At 39.4% G+C, this 18871-nt stretch overlaps 1 pseudogene; it reads right to left on the bottom strand.

Annotated features, from left to right (window-relative positions):
* Window positions 1-318: 318 nt before the first annotated feature.
* On the bottom strand, window positions 319-6753 carry LOC141340245 (NACHT, LRR and PYD domains-containing protein 12-like; annotated as a pseudogene).
* Window positions 6754-18871: the final 12118 nt, after the last annotated feature.

Raw genomic sequence — 18871 nt, 5'->3', positions numbered from 1 at the left:
CACACATTAGTCAACATTCAGGTTGAATTGACATCTCCGAGAGCACAGTGAGCTCACAAGATTTCAGAAAAAGTGGGGAAAAAAGAGAAAAATAAACTCTTGCACAGAGATGGGCAGGTGAAGGGGAAATTAATCAAACTAGCAGAAGCAGCTGAAGCTCCAGTTAACGTTTGGTGGATCAAACAGGAGCAGCAGCTCATGTGATTGGTTGAAGAGAAATTAAATAAATTCATCTTAAGTCATTTGTGCTGAGAATTTAAATTAAAGGACACATCTTACTGAGACTATCAGAGACATGAGACTATCAGAGAGATTATCTTACCACAGTTTCTCCAGTTTACAGTGAGGATCCTCCAGAACAGCACAGAGAAGCTTCATACCAAAATCTCCTATTTTATTCCCAGACAAACTCAGTTGTCTCAGGTGTGAGGGGTTTGATCTCAGAGCTGAAGCCAGAGCAGCACAACCTTCATCTGTGATGGCACAATCCCTTAACCTCTAGAAAACAATGACACTTTTCACACTCTCAGATCAGATGGATCAGTTTAGCAGTGTTATTAAAGAGAAACCACAAATCAATGTGTAATGGATCATTAGACTGAGATTTAAAATGTCAAAGAGCAAATTATTACCCAAGGACAGCAAAACCTGAGATCACCTACAATGAAAGTACAGGAAGAGTCACGGTTTTGAGTTTTGAGGAAACAATGAGCTGCATGTGGTTAATCCACCTGCCCATCTGATCAATGTGAGGACACTAAATACAATTTCAGTTACGGGTCTGTTAAGTAACTGTTAGACACTTTATATCCATGTTTTGAATATTTTATTCTTATTCTTTAATATGAATACCTTTCTGAGCTTATATGCAATGTAAAATAGGAGAGAAAATGCATATTTATACACAGGTTGGTTGCCTCAAAAGCCCACTGTCCTTACTCTCCCACTTATTTGACTAGTTTTCTTTAGTATTTTTTTCTGCTAACAGTCAAGCCTTTGGTAGCAAGATGGACTATTAGCACTTAGTGTAAACAGATAATCCATTTAAAGTTTTCCTAATGGAAAAACTGGTTTAACAAACACAGAAGTCCACACATGTTCAAGAAACAAATTCATGCAATGTTTTACTTTCTGTATCTCTGGATCTTAATTGACAGTTGTCTCATCTAATCAGAAGTATTCCATTTACAAACAATACAGTTTTTACATTTTTGGGTGATTTGCATTTCACTACACAAATACTTTACAGTGTGTCATATATAATCTTACCACAGTATCTCCAGTTTACAGTGAGGATTTTGTAGAACATCAGAGAGCAGATTCTCCTACTTTATTCCCAGACAGACTCAGTTCTCTCAGGTGTGAGGGGTTTGATCTCAGAGCTGAAGCCAGAGCAGCACAGCCTTCATCTGTGACACCACAATTCATCAGCCTGGAGAGAACAATAACACACTCACTCTCTCAGATCAGATCACTTTATATGAAAGTCAAAGAGTAGCATAACACGAGAGCTAGCAGATTTGAACTCCCACAGTGGATGACACACTCTGCTGTAATGTAATGGTCAGTTTTATACAGTAGCTGGGTTTCCATCTAAAGTTGCAAATTTAACTCATGTACAAAATTGGAATATTGCATAAAACATTTGCAAGTAAGCTCAATTTTCATCCAACAAAGAGAACAAAATCATCACTTCCTTAGAAAATAGCACTATATACATTATCTCACAAAAGGGAGTACACCCCTCACATTTCAGCAACAATTTTAGTACATCTTTTAAGTGACAATACCATAGAAATGAAACTTGGTGATCAATGTGCAACTTGTATAGCAGTATATTTACTGTTCCCTAAAAATAACTTAACATACAGCCATTATTGTCAAAACAGCTGGCAACAGAAGTGAGTAAACCTTAAGTGAACTTGTCAAAACCGTGTCCAAAACTGCAATATTTTGTGTTATCTAGCACTGCTTTAATCCTGCTGGGCATGGGATTCTCCAGAGCTGCACAGGTTGTTGCTGGGATCCTGTTCCACTCCGCCATAATGACATCACAGAGCTGCTGGACATTAGACACATCAATCGTCTTAGAGAAGCAACTGTTGCTGCCATCAATCTGAGAAGTGTAATATGGCCATTTCTAAACAATTTGAAATTTATCCCTCCAGAAGTGGATGTCCCAGAAAATTCACCCAAGATCAGACTGTGTAATGCATAAAGAAATGGCAAACAACCCAAGAACTACACCTCAGACTCTACAGGTCTCAGTTAATATGTTAAATGATAAAGTTCATGACAATACCATTAGAAAAATATGGGATAAAAATTGCATGTTTACAAGGCTTGGCAAAAGAAAGCATCTTCTATCTAAAAAAACATGGCAGCAGACACTGTGTGATATGTCATGTAATGATGTTTATCTGAGGATTTTTTTTCTAGATTTTAAGACCTGCCAAGGACCAGATCATTTTTTATTATGTCCTTATACAGAAAACCGTGTAATTCAATAGGGTGTCTTAACTTTTTCACGACTGTACATTTTTTGTTCGGGCAGTTCAGAATGACCATAATAACATTTCAGATGCTGTGGAACGATATCGGTCCACTGGTTAGCCAGGTTTTGCCATCCCATAGCACAAAATCACATGATTTTTTGATGCATACGGAGGAATTTATTCAGCAAATGCGATTCCATCTCTTATTATTCGCATTAACCCTTTTTCAAAGTCAAAATTTGTCATCAGATTTCAGATGTTCTCCAACATCTATTTAGCTGTGCATTTGCTGAATGAGAACTGTGCTAGGCTATAGGCTATGACTGATTCCAAATAATATGCTACAGAAGTGTTGGTCCTATCGTCAGCCTGCGAGATCAAATATACATGATATGATCATTATTGTGCTCATTTATTTAATTATTTACAAGACCGAAATCAGCTCCACCATAAGGCTAGTGAAGCTATCTACACTATATGATAAATAAATCTCTTACCACACACTGCACACATCTACGGCGCAGCTCCGACGTGGCCAAAGATGACCATCACTCTAGTCAATGCTTGGGTTTACATCAGCTGCGGCTCCGCATGTGTTTTGACCTTCCATATCGCATAAGTCGACGGGCTGCTCCGACACTGCGACCGGTTCGCGGTCACTTTAGTCAATGCTTGCGTTTATACCAGCCACCCTGCAGCTTGCTGAAGCATCCCAGAAGCGGCTGTCTATGCTACCTCACAAAATTTAGGCCAATCCCCCATCTCATCCCTCCCCACCTGCCAACAATTAAAATTTCTGTCGGCAGGATATATTTGAATGACATATAAATGGTTCACGTTGTGACATCATACCACCCGGAATACAAACACTGTAGTCCAAAGGAGCTATTCGTTGTAGCTCCTGAAAAGGGATTTAAAAAAAATGAAATATCTCCCTTTGGAGTGGACTTTGAGATTTTTAACTTCATAGATGTTTTTTATGCCCAAACATACACTGACTAAAATTTATATCCTTGTTCTATGTTTTTGTTGTATGTTTGATGTGTTTTCCTTGTGGTTTTACACCCTTTTTATGTATTTATTATCATTGTGTTACTGCTCTTTTTAGTTTTTTTAAGCACATTGGTCAACTGTAAGAAATAGTGCTATATAAATAAAATTGCCATTGCCATTAAACACATTTTTATAGTTAATTATGTTGAACATGCAACTGGCTTTCAAAAAGAAAAGTGGTATTAGTAATGGGGGGGACCTGTGCCTCAGTAGAGCTTTAGGTCTAGCAACACCCCTGGATTTATTACCGGATTTAGTTTTTTTAGAGCTGTACTCATATATATGTAGCAGTGATTTGTGTCATTTCAGACAATTAAAGCAATATTTTAAAGAATCACAGAGTGTGTTTCACTCGAGTCTGTTCAAAGTCAAGAGACTGAAATGTTGATTGTGTGTAAAAATGTATATTAGTGTGACTCTCAGTCCTGGAGTATCATGTTACTGAGAAGCAGCTCCTGTGTTCAATCATTTACAGCTCAATCAGCTGAACTCATAGCAGAAAGAGACATTTCAAATACACTTTACATTATGTTTCATGCGTGAGAGTCAAATATGATCTTACCACAGTTTCTTCAGTTTACAGTAAGAATCCTCCAGTACAGCAGACAGCAGTGTGACTCCAGAATCTCCTATTTTATTCAATGACAGATCCAGTTCTCTCAAGTGTGAGGGGTTTGATCTCAGAGCTGAAGCCAGAGCAGCACAACCTTCATCTGTGACACCACAGTAACTTAATCTGTAGAAAACAATGACACACTCTTCAATCTCTGATCAGATCAGTTTAGCTGTGAATCCACTTTTTAAAAAAAAGTACAAACTTAAAACACAAATGAACATAAAAAAAACAATCATATTACTTTGTTGCACAATGTCTGTGGTTTAAAAATTACAATTACCTCAATTCCTTTTTTTGAAAAGACATTTTTTATTATTGACAAACCAGAATAATTTATTTATAAGCCACTTTTCTTAGAATGTTACTATGTCACTGATTTGATATAAAACAACTGACCACTAAACTCTGGACAACATCTGCAGCAGTGAAGATTTATGAACTTTTATCTTTGATTTCTTAATGTTTTAACAACAAGTGGTTGTTGTCAGTGATACTTACTGAACTGATCTGGATTCTTTAATCACAGGCAGCAGCTTCTGAAGAACTTTCATTTTACTGGTTTTGTTTCCGCCAGCAAATTTATTAATATCAAACTCATCCAGCTCTTTCTCTGATGTCAACAACACAAAAACTAAAGCTGACCGCTGAGATGAAGACAGTTCGACTTTCTTTATTATTCCAGATTTCAGATACTGTTGTATTTCCTCCACTAGTGAATAATCACCCAGTTCATTCAGACAGTGGAACAGATTGATGGATTTCTCTAGAGAGTCATTGGTCCTGATCTGCATCTTGATAAACACAACTGTTTTCTCATTGCTGTCAGAGCTGCTTCTTTTTAATGTTATTATTTGTTGTAGGAGAATCTGATGAGACTTTACTGACAACCCAGAAGGAACCGCACGAAAAGGTCCAGATGTCCATTTTTACTCAGTAGAGCCTCATCCACAGCTCTCTGATGGAGCTCAGATAATGAAACTGTCACAGCACAGAGGGAGGCAGAGACGGAGGTGAGTGTATAAGATAAAAGGTAAGTTTATTAACAGGTTTGGTAAGTATATTGAAGCAGGTATTGAGGTAATAGTTCTTATCTGAGATGTCCAGCGTTCAGGTAAGTAGATCCAACTATGGAACCAGGAAACCATAGAGTCCACGGGAAGAGCATGCAGGGGTGTGATCGGTAGATCAGACAACGAGGAATAAATCTGTCCGGGTATATAAAGGGGAGCTGATTGGATCCAGGTGAGTAATTAGTAATCAGGTGACAGTGAACGTGTGTGTGTGTCTTCAGGGGGCGTGGTTGGTGGATCTTGCTGTGGTAGAACTCTGACAGAAACATGTTCTGGTGAGTTGAATTGAAACCAGTCCCTTACTTTAGACTGTAAGCACTGTTTAGTGATTTGGTCAATCATATTGCTGTAGTTTGTACAGCAATAGTTCCTGAATGCGATACAAGCCCAACTCCTCTCTGAATATCTGAGTGCACAATCCTGAGTACACTGATGCTTCTGTCACATCAATGCCACACTCTCTCAGGTCTTCCTCATAGAAGATCACATTGCCTTTCACAAGCTGCTGATAAGCTACTTTCCCCAGTTTGAGGATCATGTTTTCATCTGTCACCTTCTTCTCATAGTCCTTCTCATGTTTGATGTTGGTCTGAAGGATCAGGAAGTGTGTGTACATTTGAGTGAGAGTCTTGGGAATCTCTCCACTCTCTGCTCGACTAAACATTTTCTCTAGAACAGCGGCTGAGATCCAGCAGAACACTGGGATGTGGCACATGATGTAGAGACTCCTTGATGACTTCAGGTGTGAGATGATCCTGTTGGCCAGACTCTGATCACTGATTCTCTTCCTGAAGTATTCCTCCTTCTGTGGCTCATTGAAGCCTCGTACCTCTGTCACTCGATGGACACACTCAGTGGGGATGAGATCAGCTGCTGTTGGTCTGGAGGTGATCCAGATGAGAGCAGAGGGAAGCAGATTCCCCACAATGAGGTTCATCAGCAGCACGTCCACTGAGGCTGATTCACTTACATCACACAACCTCATATCACTCTCAAAGTCCAGAGACAGACGACACTCGTCCAGACCATCAAAGATGAACAACACTTTATATTCATCACTGGATATTTCCATTTCTTTAGTTTCAGGGAAAAAGACATGAAAAAGATCTGAAAGACTAAGTGTTTTGTCCTTCATCAAGTTGATTTCTCTGAAAGGAAGTGGAAATATGAGCTGGACGTCCTGATTCTCTTTCCCTTCAGCCCAGTCCAGGATGAACTTCTGCACAGAGACTGTTTTTCCAATGCCAGCGACTCCCTTTGTCAGCACAGTTCTGATGGCTTTGTCTTGTCCAGGTAAAGGTCTAAAGATGTCATTGCATTTGATGGCTGTGTCCTCTGTTGCTGTTCTCCTGGATTGTGTCTCAATCTGTCTCACCTCATGCTCATTACTGATCTCTCCACTCTCACTCTCTGTGATGTAGAGCTCTGTGAAGATCTCATTCAGGAGTGTTGTCTTTCCCTGCGTCACTGTTCCCTCATTCAGATGCGCAAACTTCTTCATCAGATTTGATCTAAACATGTTGATGACTTCATGCCTGGATAATTAAAAAAACTGAATTATTAAATGAGCTAAGCTAATGTACATTTACATTCAGTTATTTTGCAGACACTCTTATCCAAAGTGACAATGGAAGCAATCAAATTCAACAAAAGAGCAATGATAAGTGCTATGACAAGTCCCAGTTAGCTCAATGCAGTATATGCATAGCAAGGTTTTTTTTTTAATTATATAATAAATAAAAAGAAAACAGAATTAAAAAAAAGAATAGAACAAGCTAGCGTAAGACTGTAATGTATCCTCTATCATAATAAAATAATCTTATACAGAAATATTAGACCTGAAATTAGTCTTTGTATCTTCACTTTTATTATCTTTTGGCTGATTCACAGATGCGTCATTCCTCATAGACACACAGCTGGACTCGGGTTCTGATCTCTTCTGCTGAACTGAACTGTAACAGAAAGAGATTAAAGTGAATCTTTTGAATTACCATATTTAATTTATACCATTTTATTATGAAAGATGTTAAATAGAGTCTTTCTGTGTAACACTATATACAGTGAATATAAAAAGTCTACACACCCCTGTTAAAATGCCAGGTTTCTGTGATGTAAACTATAAACTGTAAAACTAAAAAAAAAAAAAAACTGAAATCTATCGCGTCACTTCCTGTTTGTCCTAGCGCACACCTTGAGTTGAAGCTCCGTCGAGTCAAATTACTATTTTCTATTTTTAAACCTAAAAACAATTCTATACACCATCATTTTTTGTTTTTCATAACATGTGAATATACCCGTCGTGTTGTACAACAAAAACAATCGGAACGCCTTGTTATCATTAGTTTTTATTTTTGCTTTCCCGAGTCTGCTACTAAGCTAGCTTATAACCCGTTTAGCTTTGCCAGCGTGGCCGCGGCTAATCTTGCATGCATCGTTTATTCTCTATTCACAAACACTTAAACTGCTTACTCACTGTTACTTGCTTTAATGGCGAATTTGTGTCTACCTTTGAGTGCAGGTGAAGACACGTTCGAGCTGCACTCGGTGCTGATGGAGCTGGAGGCAGTGGAGAAGCAGATCCAGGAGCTCCAGGCGAAACAGATTGAGCTGCGAATCCGAAAGGATTCACTCGAATCTGTCCGGGTAAGTGTACAGCTCAATCCTAACACTCCCATAACCTCTACTCCGTGTGATTCTCTGCACAGATCCGCCGCACCCAGGACGCGATCCTCCCAGATGTCGTTCACTCCGGCGCCGGGACACCACGGACCCTGGGTGCAGCAGCAGAGGAAAGCGCGAGCCAGACCCCGAGCCAGGACCTCTCCCCCTCCGCCGCCCCCGGTCTTCGAGATCTCCACCCGGAACCGCTTCGCTCCCCTCCGCGAGACGGAACGCGACGCTGTGATCGTCGGAGACTCCATCGTCCGGTACGTTCGTGCTAACTTAGCTAACGGTAAAGTGGACACTCGTTGTCTACCAGGTGCTCGCGTTCTTGATGTCTCTTCACAGATACCTGCCATCCTGAAGGACGATGTGAGCGTCGGCGCGATCGTCCTGCACGCAGGGGTGAACGACGTCAGGCGGCGGCAGACGGAGGTCCTGAAGAGGGATTTCAGGAGCCTGATCGAGACGGTACGCAGCACAGCGCCCACGACGAGGATCATCGTGTCAGGACCGCTTCCCACGTATCGACGTGGACACGAAAGGTTCAGTAGACTTTTTGCTCTAAATGAATGGTTGTTGTCATGGTGTAAAGAACAAAAACTGCTCTTTGTTAATAATTGGAATCTTTTCTGGGAGCGCCCTAGGCTTTACCGCGCTGATGGCCTGCATCCCAGCAGAGTCGGAGCAGAACTCCTGTCGGACAACATCTCCAGGACACTGCGCTCCATTTGACTAGTAAGCAATTCTTCAAATAGTTGTGATGATGGCTTTTGTCATGCACATTTAAACGATAGTATTGGTGCTGTCCAACCTATAAAGACTGTGTCTGTTCCTCGAATAGTGAGGTCAAAACTAAAATTTAATGCAGGATCTAGAACAAATCTAATCGTGATCAGACCAAAAAAATGCACAATAAATGAACAAAATCAATTTTTAAAGCTTGGGCTCCTAAACATTAGATCACTCGCACCCAAAGCACTTACTGTAAATGAAATAATCACAGATAACAGTTTTGATGTACTCTGCTTGACTGAAACTTGGCTAAAACCAAACGATTATATTGGTCTGAATGAGTCTACTCCACCAAACTACTGTTATAAGCATGAACCCCGTCAGATCGGCCGTGGCGGTGGTGTAGCAACAATTTATAGTGATATTTTCAATGTTACCCAGAAAACAGGGTACAGGTTTAATTCATTTGAAGTACTTCTACTCAATGTTACTCTGTCAGATATGCAAAATAAATCTCTCCGATCTCTTGCTCTGGCTACTGTGTATAGACCTCCAGGGCCGTATACAGATTTCCTAAAAGAATTTGCAGATTTCCTTTCGGACCTATTGGTTAATTTTGATAAAGCATTAATTGTTGGAGATTTTAACATTCATGTTGATAATACAAATGATGCGTTAGGACTTGCGTTCAATGACCTGTTAAACTCTTTTGGAGTCAAACAAGACGTCACTGGGCCCACTCATCGTTTTAATCATACACTAGATCTAATTATATCGCACGGACTTGATCTTACTGATATAGATATCGTACCTCAAAGCGATGATGTTACCGATCATTTCCTTGTATCGTGCATGCTGCGTATCACTGATGTTAACTATATAGCTCCGCGCTATCGTCTGGGCAGAACTATTGTTCCTGCTACCAAAGATAGATTCGCAAATAACCTGCCTGATTTATCTCAGCTGCTCTGTGCACCCATAAATAAACATGAACTAGACAAAATGACTAGTAACATAGGCACTATCTTCTCTAAGACATTAGAAGCTGTTGCCCCAATCAAGCTAAAAAAGGTTAGAGAAAAACGTACTGCGCCATGGTACAACAGTAATACCCATTCTCTCAAAAAAGAAACTCGTAATCTTGAGCGTAAATGGAGAAAAACTAACTTAGAAGTTTTTAAAATTGCATGGAAAAACAGTATGTCCAGCTATAGACGGGCTTTAAAAGCTGCTAAAGCCGAGTATATCCACCAACTCATAGAAAAAAAACCAAAACAATCCAAGGTTTTTATTTAGCACAGTGGCTAGATTAACAAATAACCAAACACCTCCTGACCTGAATATTCCTGCACAGTTTAACAGTAACGTCTTTATGAATTTCTTTACTGATAAAATAGACAACATTAGAAATACAATAACTAATATAGATACTACAGCAACTGATACTTCAACATTAGTCATTACACCCAAAGAAAAACTGCAGTGCTTTACAACTATAGAACAGAAAGAATTAAATAAACTTATCACCACATCTAAACCAACAACATGCCTATTAGATCCTGTACCCACTAAATTACTAAAAGAGTTGTTACCTGTAGCAGAAGTACCGCTTCTTAATATTGTTAACTCATCGTTATCTTTAGGTCATGTCCCAAAAACATTCAAACTGGCGGTTATTAAACCTCTAATTAAGAAACCACAGCTAGACCCTAGTGAACTGGCAAATTACAGACCCATTTCTAATCTTCCATTTATGTCTAAAATTCTAGAAAAAGTTGTGTCTGCTCAATTGTGCTCCTTCTTGCAAAATAATAATATCTTTGAAGAATTTCAGTCAGGTTTCAGGCCCCATCATAGCACAGAAATTGCACTTGTAAAAATCACAAACGACTTGCTACTTGCGTCAGATCAAGGCTGCGTCTCATTGCTAGTTTTACTTGATCTTAGTGCTGCGTTCAACATTTTATATCATGAAATACTCATAGATCGATTACAAAACTATACAGGTATTCAAGGGCAGGTTTTAAGATGGTTCAGATCATACCTGTCCAATCGCTACCACTTTGTTTATTTAAACGGGGAGTCATCGCAGTTATCACCAGTAAAGTATGGAGTGCCACAAGGATCTGTCCTAGGTCCTCTACTATTTTCAATTTACATGTTACCCCTCGGTAATATCATTAGGAAATATGGGATTAGTTTACATTGTTATGCTGATGATACTCAACTATATATTTCAACAAGACCAGATGAAACTTCTAACTTAGCAAAGTTAACAGAGTGTGTTAAAAATGTGAAAGACTGGATGACCAATAATTTTCTACTATTAAATTCAGATAAGACTGAGATATTACTTATTGGACCAAAAAAACAGTACACAGAATCTCTTAAACTGCAACTTGCAACTAGACGGATGCACTGTTATTTCCTCTACAGTCAAAAATCTGGGTGTTATATTAGACAGCAACCTGTCTTTTGAAAATCATATTTCCTATGTTAAAAAAACAGCATTCTTCCATCTTAGAAACATTGCTAAGCTACGGAACATGTTACCTGTTTCTGATGCAGAAAAGTTAGTCCATGCATTCATGACGTCTAGACTGGACTATTGTAATGCACTACTAGGTGGTTGTCCTGCTTCTTTAATAAATAAGCTACAGATAGTCCAAAATGCAGCTGCTAGAGTCCTTACCAGATCAAGAAAATATGATAATATTACCCCAATTTTACGGTCTCTACACTGGCTACCTATTAGGTTCCGTATCACTTACAAAATATTACTTCTTACCTATAAGGCCCTTAATGGTTTAGCTCCTGCATACCTAACTAGTCTCCTACTACGCTACAATCCCTCATGCTCCCTAAGGTCGCAAAACTCTGGACTTTTAGTAGTACCTAGGATAGCAAAGTCCACTAAAGGAGGGAGAGCCTTTTCTCATTTGGCTCCCAACCTCTGGAATAGCCTTCCTGATAACGTTCGGGGTTCAGACACACTTTCTATGTTTAAATCTAGATTAAAGACTCATCTCTTTAGCCAAGCATTCACATAATGTATCTCATAACGTTGTAATTTCAGTTACATCTGATCAAATGCACATTAATATTCTTCAGCTTGGGCTAAACACATCATTTTTGTTTGGTCGGAAGTTGGAACAGCAGCTACGCTAATTATTTCTTTGTTTCTCTGTCTCTGCCACGGGATGGAAGCCTGGATTCAGAAGAAGAGATGATGCCAACCCCTCAGAGGACCGCAGATGATGCCAGCCTTGAAACAACATACAGCACTACATAATTTTCCTAAGTTGATTACAGCACATAACCATTGCAATTAGTGTTCATCATCTGTTTGATTACACAGTTACTGATTTTAACATTTATATCATATGTACATCGACTTAACATACAGTATTCACCACTAATAAGATACTAAATATATTGTAGTAGCCTAAAAAGTTTGTACAGCTGTTCTGCAATGATTTGTATTGTAAAAAGCGCTATACAAATAAACTTGAATTGAATTGAATTGAAAAAAAAGTGGAATAACTGAATGATCAGATGATACACGGACCGTACATGGACCCAGAATACATGATTGCGTTGTAACAAGTTTTGTAAAGTAATTGTTTACTTTGTAATATTAAGAAGTGTTTGTCAGCAAGTATTGCTCGCTACCACGGCAACCACGTGTAAGTCCATGTTTAAGGCTTCTCGTAGCTATGCTAAAATTATGTCTGTCTGTACACATAAAGGCCCGGTTTCCCAGACAGGGCTTAGACTAAGCCAGGATTAGACCATAGTTCAATTAGGACATTTAAGTAATTTTTATGAACATGCTAAGAAAAAAACATTACTGGTGTGCATCTTGAGACAAAATAAAGGCACTGATATATTTTAAAATCAATCAGTGCAATTTTATTTCAGTTGAAACAACTCAGACTTACATTTTAGTCTAGGACTAGGCTTAAGCCTTGTCTGCGAAACCGGGCCAAAGTGTATAATAGGAGGGCACTATCGCGAGTCCCCCTTTGGAAGAATTTGCGAACCAGGGGAACCTAGATTGGACTGAAAGGGCAGTTTAGTCAGAACTCAAAGGGGCAGGAGGGCTCAAGTGGGGTTTGTGTCTGAGAGATTTTTTACAACATTGCAACAACTCTTCCTCTTCTGATGTTGCCCTTTTTGTTGCATGAATTGCTGGGTTTATGTAAATACCATAGACTGTGAAAAATATGGACGTAGTATCCGTGACGTCACTCGTAGGATTCTGAAGCGCTATTTTGAAGCCTGTTGTGGGCGGGAATCGGCCGTCGCCATCTTGGAATCGCGTCACCGCGCGTCACTCCCGTATAATCAAAAATGGGCAAAAAGGCGGGACGTGGGTGGAGCTGGTTGCTGAAACCACGCCCACCTAGCACGACAGTGGTGACAGCAGCGGCAATCCCCCTGTCACTCAAGTGGCCACGCCCTTAATTATGCTGAACTTTAAGGCTTAATATAACTTAAACGGATGAGTTATAAAAAAAATTCACCCCCCTCACAGTTGACATGAAGGACAAAACTAGCTATATAGACCAAAACCATTTTTTGAACCAGGCTGTAAACATACTTTTTTCTGCTGTAAAGTTGGGCATTTTAACATGGGAAGTCAATGGGACTGACTCTCTTTTGCAGCCAGTGTCTAGCGGACAGTCGATGAACTGCATTTTAAGACACTTCCGTGTTGGTTTCAATAGAAACGGGAGGTTGCCCCTTGGTAAATACCTGGGTTTGTGATGTCACCAACCCGGGAAGTAGCTTGTTGTAGTCTTAACAATCCGTTTTTGTAGGCATTAAACTGCCATAAATTTTATTTAAGACACTGGGTCTCATTTATAAAACGAATGTAAGACAGAAAATTAGGCTTACAGTTGTTTCTATGCAAAACTTGGAATTGATCAATATGGATGTGAGCAGTTGCTACAATCAAATCTTACATCAGGTCTGAGCTCGTGTAAGTTTTTGAGTTTGCTTGAAATTGTATAACTTGTATAATTGTATAATGACAGCATTTTGGTCATTTAGATTATTTTCCTTGCTGACAAACTAAGCTTATTACGGAGCCCCTTACGTCACCTGTAGAAGAAAAATAATTAATCCGTGGGGACGGTTTTGCAATTCGTTCCCTCAGTTTATAAACTGTACTCACGAATTCTTAAACTGTTCCCTCAGTTTAATTAATCGTGCCCACGGATTAACAAACCGTACCCACAAATTTCCAATCCGTGCGCTCAGATTTTGTAAACCATACCCTTGGATTTTGAATCCGAGCCCACAAATTCATAATCCGTTCCCACGGGTTTGTAAACTGTACTCATGGATTTGTGGCCCCGCCCCCGGGATGCATTGCACTGCATTTATTAAACTTTATTTTCTCATAGTAGACTATATGAAACTATCCAACACTGATAAAACAGAGTTTTTAGCTTTATTATATATTAATCACCGATAGATTAGCTGCTAAAACACCACACCTGTGTTTTATCCCATGTTACGTTATTAATGTAAAATAAACGCTAAAAAGAATAATATTTTGTAAGTGCTGATCATGGTAAATTAACGAAACAAATAATGTACAGGTTATGTTGTCATTACTTTGCTCTTAAACTAAATGCAGTGTAATATATTACATATTTAATAATTACATTAACAGTGAAGCATGCATCTAATGGGTGAAAAGCTTATCATAAAATCGCCAAAATGAGTCTACATGTTAAGAATGAATAGTACACAAACACATTTGGGCACTTATTTATTTAGCCTATAAATTAAAATAATAATAATTATTTAAGTATTATGATGTAAACAGCTTATACTACTGTTTCAGCTATTAAAATAGTTCAGTTTTGCATGAAATAAAAAAGTGACTGTATTTCGTTTCGTTTTTTTTTAAGTTAATTTAGAAAAACATTTGGAGCATTTTTTTGTTCGTTCATTATAAGTTTTTTGTTTTTTAAAGTAACGCCCAGGCGGCCAGTGGCAGACAGTGAGTTCATTATAGCCTGTGTTTGATCAGTTTTGCCTTCTCAAATCATCACTACTTGCTGACAATAAAATGTATAGGCCAAGCATGAAACAATGTTAATTTCAACAATAAACTAATATAAATGTGTATATATTTACCGCCTGCATTTTATCCTATAGCCAATTAATGTAAAATAAACACTACAAAAAAGACTATTTTGTGTTTTATGAGTCAGTGTTGCAAGGTTGAAGTTATTGATCCTGACTGGCCATTTCCTATTTGGATGCGCATTTAGAGAGAAATTAATCTTTACAGACTACATAATGAAAGTACGGAAGTCCTAAGAGGCCATGCATTGTTATTTTTTTCTTCTGGTTTTGTCGTGATCACGACATAATTTTCTCGTGATCTTGACATGACAGAAGTTGTTTTGTCATGATTACGACATAATTTTCTTGTGATAATTTTTATTCAAGCATTAAACATTTATAAGTTAATTAAATGTCAATAATTAACTGCACAAACTATAGCAATCACGGAGTGGTCCTTGCTCTGTCCCAAACATGGATATACTGTACATTTTGCGTGTCCAATCAGTCATTTGTAATACAATACTGCCACCTGTTGGCGCATTTGTGTAACTTCGAGAACCTCTGTTATGTCGTGATAACGAGAAAAATAACTCATGATAACAAGAAAACAACTTTTATGTCGTGATAACGAGAAAAATAAGTCATGATAATGACAAAACAACTTTAGTTTTCTTGAGATCACGAGAAAATGAAGTCGTGATCACGAGAAAACAACTTTTGTTATGTCGAGATCACAAGAAAATTATGTCGTAATCACGACAAAACAACTTCTGTTATGTCGAGATCACGACAAAACCAGAAGAGAAAAATAATGCATGGCCTCTTAGGACTTCCGTAGGCCACTCCCAATGCATTTTAATTGTTTTCTTTATACCTTTACTTTATTAAATGTAAATGATTGTGCAGACACCTCACGCGCACATGCACAACATTTCAGCGTAGTTAACTTGCCATTTCAGCCATTTAATTAAAATTCAGTCAACCAAGCATAAAAGTTACATTGCTCATTTTAAAAGGTCCACTGTATCAACGTGCAGCCCCAAAAGGAACATTTTGGGTGCATGTGAAGGATGATTTATGTGGATATTAAAACACACGTGAAGTACGAAGACTTGTTTACATCATGAATAATAGTTTTGCAACCAAATGTTACATGGCAAAAAAAAATTAAAACATTTGGATGTTGATGAGAGAGGCTTGTGAGCAAGATGCAGTTTAGTTTTGCTTTACTAATTTGTTCATTTTAGCTTGATGTTTGTATTCAGTATTGCCTAACTTGTGTTACTTTATAGTTCAAATATAAACTTTTATAGCAACTGATTTTTCATTCTTGTTAATATTTAATATATTGTATTTAATATTAATATTTATAAATGTTTCATTATATTTATTGGTATTTAATACACATACCGTATAAATTAATGTCATTGTTTGCAAATATAAGGTTAACACTAGACTTATCAACCTGCGCAAATTTGCGTAAATTCCCTGGACCTAACACCTACAAGCACCCTGCTGAGATTTCCACAGGCCTTTGTCCTCCTGCTTTTGTTGTGCAAGCACACCTTGTGCAAGCAACTGTGAGGCCTGGCACATTTGCATTTGTTTACTCAGAGTAACTCAGATCCAAGGCAGGCCAAACCTATGTGTGTGACAAACCTTCAGAAATGCCTGACGTATTTATACGAAAGACACACATTCACAATATATGGATACACAAGTCTGTTTTATTTCAAAGTGTTTCAAACTTTACAGAGTTTGCAGATCCAGTGTCCATCGTCCCTGCATTTTGCACAGGTGAATTTTTGACATGTTGCCCAGGAAAACCTGCTGCGATTCCTGTTGCAGCTCTCTTGCACCTGGCACTGTGCTGTCTGTACAGTCACTGGCACAGCAGCTTCAGCAGCCTGCCTCTGTGCCAATATTTCCTTGTGCTGCATGAATCGGCAACAAAGTTCCTTTGCTAGAAGACACAAAAACAATCTTCTTTTGCCTGCCCACCCTGTACATGCCTTGTACAAAATGTAGGCATTCACCGCAACCAGGTCCAGCATATTGTAAAAAAAAAAACGCTTCTGGCCAACTGCGTGTTTGCTGCTCTTACGGAATATATCCGCGCCCAACACGTCTACACCACAATGTAAAAGTAGAGAGAGAGAGAGTCATGAGTATATGTGCTTTTTTCTATGGGTATGTATAGTACACATCAGAAAACATTGTAGCACTGATGTAAAATTATACACAAATTCACATACCTTCATGTGGTTATAGTCTGTTATCGTGTTGGGTTTCCTCTTTCTGCCATCACCGATCGTCACGTTTTGGTGCATGGAACTTAGAACACACACTTCACCTCAGTTTCTTTTGAACCGTCCGTCGGAAACTGGACAACTTTCGACATGTTGTCACCTTCACATCTCATACTACAGCCCACACGTCAGGACACATCCACTACTCAACTTAGCTTGAACTGGCCCCTCAGCGCGTTTTGATCAGCTAACCATACCAGATCACCCGCTGCAATATTTCTAGCAGGTGCATGCCACTTCTGGTGGATGTAGAGGTTCGGACTAGAGGCTGACATTTTTTCAGGAATCCCGCGGGATGGAAAACAAAATCACTATTAATAATTAATGTAAGCGGGAGTGGGCGGGACCGGGAATCGTAATAACACTGTGATAACTTTATACAGAATTATACCTTTTAAATAAATAAACTAATTTTGAACTCAGTACTAGTTGTCCTGTCTCTTTATGCCCTCCTCCTGTTTGCTTTGGTATAGCCAGTTAAGTGAATGGCGTGCTCCACACACCCGTAACAGTTGGTGGCGATAATGGTAGAGAAGAAGTAGGCTTCTTCGCGCACTTTTTAGCCGCGGAAATCATAACCAAAATGGATGCTTTTTTTTTTTTTTTTTTTTTTTTACTGTAACTGACAGATGATTCCAGACAAAAAAAAAAGTGGAGTGGGAGGGAATGGGAGTCATTCTTCTGGGTTTGGGACGGGACGGGATTTTCCCCCAGTTTTTTATGGGATTGGGATGGACCAGGATATTTTTTTGTGGGAGTGGGACGGGAGAGGTTTGAAAATTCACTCCCGTGTCACCCTCTAGTTCGGACCTGCCAGCTGACTCCACTTCTTCCAGAACTTATCAACCTCAATCTGAATTGATCTCAGACACACAAAAGGGTAAGTTGGGTACTCAAACCCCCGGGAGTCCCCCTTGGGTCCTGCGCGACCGAGCAGAAGCGAGTTGGGAGTGATTAATTCCACAGCCTCATCTTGTACCTGAGCCCTGGCACTGATAGGTCTTTCATTTGACAGATTAGCAGCCATATACAGAAGGGTCTGGAACTCCAGCACTGTCAAATTACATCCCTTGCCAACACTACTTAACGCCCTCTTAAGTACATGAACTGCTGCCTCAGCTGCTCCGTTCCGATGGGAAGAGTCCCCAGGGTGAAACACCTATGTCCATTCAGTACCTTTAACTACCGTTTTCTTCTGGATTGATCCTTGTTGACATTACTTAGGAACTCATAAAGTTCTTGTAATGCTGGTCTGGCACCCACAAAGTTGGTCCCTTGGTCCGACCAGAGTTTTCTTGGGTGACCCCTAAGAGCCGTGAAACGCCTTCTGACAGCCTTCTGTCGACAAATCTGGCTCTTGAGGCCATACAACTGAACATCACACCCCAGATTTTCATCTTCGTTCCAACTGTCCATAACATCCTTAGTGAGCTTAACAGCAGCTCCCCTCTCTACCATCTCATGGACTTGTCTCAGGTAAGCCTCTTTCCACAGAGGGTCTCTCATTAGCCACTTCTCAGTCCTCAGGAATGTTGCTTCCACAGCCTTTCGGTTGTTAGGAAGAGACACTGGGTCTTCCTTCCAAGGGTACTTCGGATCCCAGTGGGGTTGGTTGCTGTGAGCATCTCTCTCTCTGAAGGTTAAACCTGCCTTTATTATCCAGTTCTTTCTCTTCAGCCAGGGATATCTCCTTTTCTTCCCAGTGAGCACTTTCCACAGCGACATCCTCCACAGATTGGGTCACAGACAGCATCGAGACTGTCCCACTTTAGCCACTCAAGGATCACTTTATTGCACGCTGCTGTCGTCCGAACCCCTACTCTATTTCCTTGCTCCAAATGG

Source organism: Garra rufa, chromosome 8, assembly GCF_049309525.1.
Source record: "Garra rufa chromosome 8, GarRuf1.0, whole genome shotgun sequence".
Lineage (NCBI taxonomy): Eukaryota > Metazoa > Chordata > Actinopteri > Cypriniformes > Cyprinidae > Garra > Garra rufa.
The sequence above is the reverse complement of the archived record's forward strand: the minus strand, read 5'-3'. Positions and strand labels throughout refer to the sequence as shown.